The sequence below is a fragment of the Lygodium microphyllum genome, chromosome 24 (assembly GCF_053477565.2).
Source record: "Lygodium microphyllum isolate KBCC chromosome 24, Lygodium_microphyllum_v1.1.10, whole genome shotgun sequence".
Classification (NCBI taxonomy): Eukaryota; Viridiplantae; Streptophyta; class Polypodiopsida; order Schizaeales; family Lygodiaceae; genus Lygodium; species Lygodium microphyllum.
In genome coordinates this window covers 119033253-119040697 of record NC_141158.1, presented here as the reverse complement: position 1 = coordinate 119040697, position 7445 = coordinate 119033253, and positions in this window count along the sequence as shown.

The window sequence follows — 7445 nt, the reverse complement described above, 5'->3', positions numbered from 1 at the left end:
TTAATCTATAGGGTGGTGGTATGGCCAATATGGCCTCCTGCATGTACGTGTGCACCAACACAGACACATATGTGAGTGGCTTGTGCAAGGTGATGTCGGGAGACTTCAAGGATCTATATAGGCTGTCTCTTCCCATAATGTGAGATGTTTCCAAGGTTACTCGTGTATACTATCATAGATGTGCAGAGATTCTTGTGTATAGGCTGTCTCATCCCGTAATGTGAGATGTTTCCAAGGTTACTTGTGGATACTATCATAGATGTTTCCAAGGTTACTCGTGTATACTATCATAAATGTGTAGAGATTCTTGTGTTGGAACATGGACAATGCTTAAGAACTTCTGTATGCTTACTTTATTGACAATGTTAACCTTACCTTCTTTAGTGGTTTTCCTTGCAAGGAAAAGATCAATATCACTAATTTCAAAGGAGATAATACTTCACCTTCGGAATGGGAGGAGTGGATCAATAAGCTTGAGTCGTACTTCACTCTTTATCCTAGAAGTGAAGAAGCCAAGATTTATTTTGTAGCCATTCATCTTGAAGGTTACGCCCATACTTGGTGGCATTACATGCACAAGATTGGGCAAAAATTTGGCACTTCGGAGGAGTTCAAGCAAGCAATGATTGATGTATTTGTGTCTCCTTTGGAAAAAAAAAGGCTTCAAAGAAGATGGTATGCATGTGCTCAAAGAGGAACAACTGTATTTGTCTCTTAGTATCATTCCATGGGTTATGTCTCCTTTAAGCCATAGTAGCCACCATTTAATGTAGGAACACCCTTTGGGAGAGAATTCATAACATCAAAAGGCTTTGACCTGCAAAATGTAAGGCTTTTATGAATAGGGTCAAGGCTTTCAAGAACATTAGTGTAAGTCTCCTCCTTATGATGAGCTTGTCCTACTTGTAAAGTCATTGTAAGATCAGCTACTCTAGAGAGAGTTAAAGGATGCTTCAAGGAATTATCTTGATTGTGTAGGACTCAAATATACACTAGTGCCTTAGAGATTTTTGTGTATAGAGCAAAATGAGCAAGGCTGTGTGTGTGTGTGTGTGTGGCAAATTGATAAAAAAACTCTTAAACGTGCATTGATCCATTCAACATATCTATCCGATAGCTTTTCTTGAGGCATCTTCCCATATGTGAGACCTTGTAAATTTTCTAGAGAACCTTTATGATCGAATCCGTATTTGAGTGTATCATATTAAGGGACAAACTCTTTGAATAATTTACATATCAAGCAACATTACATTTATTGTTACATTTATGGTGTAACTAATTGGGGAACAAGTGTGAGAGATGACTGTACGGGGGCCTTGGGCACCTGAACGGAGTCAAGGGGAGTCTAGGAAGTGAGTGAGTTTTAAAATAAGTATAACTGACCCTAAGGGGACGGCTGGCAAGAGAGTCACGACTTGGGGGGGTTCTAGCGAGTAACTTACTAGACGTGGTTGGGTGGAGAACGGAAGAAGGCTCTCGTGCTCGTTTAAAAAAAAACACAGGGGGGCATCGACAGAAGAGAGTTCTGGATAGGTCCCACATATAATAATGGTATCAGAGCGATTTTGATCATGCCGTGTTAGCGATTGCATTTGGATCACGCTAATCGAGCCATTGATGTGTCGTCGTTTGCAAGCCGGGTCGTTTTTCGCTGAAATGATCAAGTCTCGTCGAAACGAATATGTCTCGTTTCTAGTCGATTTGGCCACGTCCTGTGTCATTACGGGCCATGTTAACTATAACTTTGGCCACGACCCTGTTTCCACGCAACCTGGTTGTGGTGTTTAATCACACCCTTACCCAGTGCCCATGCCGACAGGTTTTATGGCTACGCGACCTGCACATATTGGAGGAAAGTCGCACTGTTCCTCACGTTTTTTCTATCACTAAGCTGTAAAGGCCGTCGACATTTGCCCTATCACTGTAATCAGGGAAGTACCTCATCTTTGTACGCAAATTTCTTATATTTGCTTTCCAATTCCAATGTATAGATGGAGGGGAAAGAGAGAGAGGGGGTAATCGAAGGCTCTAGTTCCGAGGACTACCCTATGATGGATCCCCATGAAATGGAAATACAAGAACAATGGGAAGAATTTTTCGCTACACGAGAACAATTTGATGATCTAATTGCTCGTGTGCAAGCACATGGGGTTCAAATGGAGTTGCAAACTCAAGCACTCACCGAAATAAAATCCCAATTAGCCTTATTACTAGAAAGAGATAAAGGTAAGGTACAGACCTCATATATTCCATCTTCATCGAAAGATCTTAATGTGACTATGCTCTCCCCTAGGGAGCCCCACCAAAAGCTGAGGGATAACCCAATGTTAAAAGATACGAAACCCCCTCAGTTTCATGGGGAGGAAAAAGACAGAAATAAAGACACTATCTTTAATTTCCTCCAAAAATGGGAAGATTTGCACAAATTAAAGAATACTTCACCAACATCTTCAGGTGCTAGAGGCTAGTTTAACCTTGGGGCCAAAGGCATATAAATGGTGGAGAACTTTAAAGGAGGCAAATAAAATACTTGAAACTTGGGCTCAATTTGAATCAGTCTTTCTGAAAGAATTCATTTCTGAAAATAAAATGGAAAGAAATTGGGCAGATTGGGATTTTTTCATACAAAAGGGAAGACATTTGCTGACATATCTCGAGGAGTATCGTGAGATAATCCTCAAATTGGAAGAAATAGATGAATTTCAAAAGACAAGAGGATTCATAAGGGGACTAGATAAGACTTGTAAAAAGGAAGTGAAAAGGAGTTCACCTAAGATGCTTGAAGAGGCAATTAAATCTGGTGTATAGATCGGATGCCGTAAGCGCGCATAGTGAGCGTCAAAAGGTTTCCAAGAACAAAAGAACTCTACTTTTTGCACACAAATCAATGTAGAAGACTTGCACGACATGAACAAGAGACAAATTGGGTGCAATCTCCTCCCATGCCTTGTGTGAGTGCTCCACAAAGCATGTATTTATGTATTAATCATCTTCAAGCTCAAATAATAGCCAAAATTACAAAATAGCACGCTTTTGGCTTTTGAGTTTGCTTTTGTGCCAAATAGAAATAAAGCTAATGGGCGGGCGCCCAAGAAGTCAGACATACCCAATACAATGTCCAAATACAAATATCTAAATCGTGCTCTCATGCGCATACAAAAATAATAAATAAATATCCAACGCCTTGATAAATAGGCGCGGCAAAATATAGGCGCTATGCCTAAGGTATGCGCCCATCAAAATATTGCCGATAATTGGAATACACGCTATCCTCCAATGCTTTCCACCGCCACTGCTGCTATCTCTACACATCAACTGAAGCATTCACAATCGTTAGTAAAATAATATAATTAAACCGACAAAAGTGAATACCTAGCAGTCTTCAACTACATAAATAAATCAATTGTTTAGAAATCAATCTTAACCTTAATTTATCACGAGTGCGCACTCTAAACTCATAAACGTTTATTAATTTAATATGTATTTTGCGGAATCACCTACTATGGAATCACCCATGTACACACTAAATTAACAAAACGCCCGAAAAGGATAGACGTCCCCATCGACTTCTTGCACAAAGAATCCACTTTGTGTATGAGCCCCGGTAATAAAAGTTTACAGAATCCACCGTGTAATATGCCTCCTGGCATCATACCCCGGGGTGGGATAGCAATTGTCCTCAATTGCTATTAGCTCAATGTGGAGTTAACAGAGTAGGGAAATCATTTAAGTCGACCAAGTATCTAGAATATCTACGGCCAGTTCTAGTGGTTATAAAGTTAGTATCTAGAATAGCTTCAGGCTCAAGGATTTCAGTCTCTTCATTTAACAAAGGTGGGTTTTCATAGACAGGGTTTACAGGTAATTAGCCTCTAAAGGGTCGTAATAAACTAATGTGAAAGGTGCTATAAATTTTTCAATGCTGTGGTATTTCTAATTTAAATGCATTGTCATTGACTTTGTGTATGATCTTGAATGGTCCATAGAATCTAGGTGCTAATTTCACAACTGGATGTTTATCTACACTTTGTAATCTACGTTTCTCTATTCGTAACCAAACATAATTATCAACTTAAAATTCATGGCATGTCTTTTCTTATTTGCTTGCTTTGTATATGATTGCTGGGCTTTGGCAATCATATCTTTAACTTTATCAAAAATAGTAGCGTGCATGTTAGCAATATCATCAGCACTTTGAATCTTATTTGATAAAGATGTAACACGTGTAGACAATCTATAACCATAAATAACTTCAAATGGTGCTTTCTTTGTAGCTGTGTGTGGAGTATTGTTATATGCAAACTGAAGTAAATGTAGATGTGCATCCCATGTATGTGGTTTAGAGATAGTGTAAGCACGTAAAAGATCTAAAATAGTACTGTTAGTAGCTTCTGTTTGACCATTTGTTTCAGGATGAAATGCAGATGAAAAATCAATCTTTGTTCCTAAGCTAGCAAACAAAGTAATCCAAAAATTATTACAGAATCTAGAATCACGATCAGAAATAATAACTTTTGGTAAACCATGATTAGTGAAAATAGTTTTAAAAAACAATTGAGCTGCTTGAGATGCTGTTAAAGTTTTCTTGCATGGAATGAAATATGATTGTTTGCTAAACCTGTCTACAATAGTCCAAATCATATCATGATTAGCTTTAGTGTTAGGTAAACCAGTAATAAAATCCATAGAAATTTGTTCCCATGGTCGTGATGGAATAGATAAAGGCATAAGTAAACCATACTGTTTACCATGATGTCTCTTAACTCTTTGACAAATTAAACATTCAGAAACAAAGTTAGATACATTAGTGTCCATATGTGGCCAATAAAAATCTTTAGTCAATGTACGCAAAGTAGATATAATACCTCTATGACCTTGATATGGAGAACAATGAATCTCATTCAATACAAAAGATCTAAATGGAACTGTAACACATAATCTCTTTTCATAAAATATGAATCCATTATTGTAAGACAGTGAATCAATAAGAATCCAATTATTTACAACTAATTTATTTCAATCAGTTTGAAAAATAATGTCCTGTTGATAAGTATCTTTCATAGGGATAAGAGAATCAAATGATATCACAGAGATATTATGAATGGTCGGTCTTCTACTTAAAGCGTCGGCTACAATATTCTCTTTTCCTGGTTGATATTGTATAAGAGGATGAAAACTTTAAATGAAAGCCGCCCATTTGATATGTCGGTCAGATATTTGGGGTTGACTAAGGAGATGTCTAATACTTTGTTGGTCAGTTTTAATCATAAACTCAGAACCCATTAAGTAATGTTTCCATTGACGTAAGGCTTGTACTACAGCTAGCAATTCTTTATTATATGTAGAATATTTAAGTTCGGATGGTTTCAGTTTACAACTAGAATAGGCTATGGGATGATTATCTTGCATAAGTACAGCTCCTATTCCAGATCCATTAGCATCAGTAATTACTAAAAAGAATGGTCTATTGAAATCAGGTAGTTGTAATACAGGAGCATGGGTTAATGCATGTTTCAATAAATCAAAAGATTTTTGTTGATTATCAGTCCAGTTATAAACAATACCTTTCTTTAAAAGTTTAGTCAAAGGTAAGGCAAGTAATGAAAAATTTCGCACAAACTTCCTGTAAAAACTAGCAAGACCTAGAAAAGAGCGTAACTCATACACATTTTTGGGTATGGGCCAATTCAATATTGCTTCTATCTTTTAGGGTAAACTTTAATACATTCTGATGAAACAATATGACCTAGATATTCTATTTCTGTTTGAAAGAATTCACTCTTTTCTGGATTAGCATACAATTGATTATCTTTCAACAACTTGAAAACTAAAGACAGATGTTCATAATGCTCATTCTCATTTTTACTGAATACCAATATATCATCAAAGAATACTATAACACAATGCTGATATTTCAGAAATATGCGATTCATCATTCGACTAAATATAGCAGGTGCATTAGTTAATCCAAAAGGTATCACTAGAAATTCATAATGTCCAAATTGTGTTCTAAATGCAGTTTTGAATATAACAGATTTATCTAATCTCACTTGATGATAACCAGATTTAAGATCTATCTTACTGAATATGGCATAATCTTGTAGTTTATCCATAAGATCATCTATCCTAGGAATTGGATATCTATTCTTAATAGTAATTTTATTTAGGGCATGATAATCAATGCACATGCGATAAGTATTATTATTATTCTTTACTAATAAAATAGGTGCGTTAAATGGAGAACTACTAGGTCTAATTAATCCTCTGTTTAACAATTCCTCTACTTGATTTTGAATTTCTTTCTGTTCAATTTGGTTATGCCTATATGGTACTTTACATGGTGGTTGTGTACCAGGAATTAAATCTATTTTGTGATCTTCAGGACGTGAAGGTGGTAGTCCAAGTGGTAGATCATAAGCAAAACAATCTTTAAATTGAGCAAGAAATTGTGTATGCTTAGGATGCATATGTTTTTCTTTAGCTTGAAGTTCATTCACCCAAATTAGATAAGATTTGCTACTTTTACGTAATGCACATTTAGCTTGAGTATGAGTAAGCAGTGGAAAATTATTAGAGGCGTGCATATCATTCAATGTAATTTGTTTTCCTTGAGAATGAATTTTAATTGAATGCATGGAATAATCTATGTTAGGATTATACTGATGACGCCAAGGCATACCTAGGATAATGTCACTAGACTGCAAAGGTACAACTAGAAAATTTCTTTGTTCAGTATATTCACAAATTTTAATTTCTAAATCATGCACCTCTTGTGTTCCATTATAGCTTGTGCCTAGGAATGCTGCTTTAATACGATAATGTGTAGAAACAGTTTGTAATTTCAATTCTTTCACTAGCTTTGCAGAAATAAAGTCATGTGTGCTGGCAAAGTATCCGAAGGAGTAGCAATGTCGTCATCATCTTCCATAAAATCACGCATTTCCTCACGTTCTTCATCTTCCATTGCTCCAAGATAATTTATATGGACAGGTAGCTTCTTCAATTGGCAATTGGCTGCTAGATGTCCAGGTTGATGGCATTTGTAACAAACTATAGGTTTGGCTTTAGATACATTGTTGGTAATGGCAGGAAGTCTAGAAATATTAGGATTTGGCTGTGAGGATGGCTTAGGGTTTTGATTGGTATTTGACGGCAAAGCAGGTGGTTTTGTCCAAGACTTACAGAAGGAAGATGGAAGAAAATGACTTTGATTGAATCTTCTAAAATTTGAATTGAATTGCTTGGAACCATAGTTACAATTTGCTTGAAATTGTTGTGGACACTTGTCTCTTCCTCGAATCTTGTCTTCAGTGTCATGAGCCAAAGAAATTACATCTTCAAGGGTTGTTGGTTTGAACATATTGACTTCAGCATAGTAATGTCCAAGTAGGCCAGACATAAACTTGCGTTTGTGAGTCGCTTCAGGTACGTCTTCTAGCATTCGG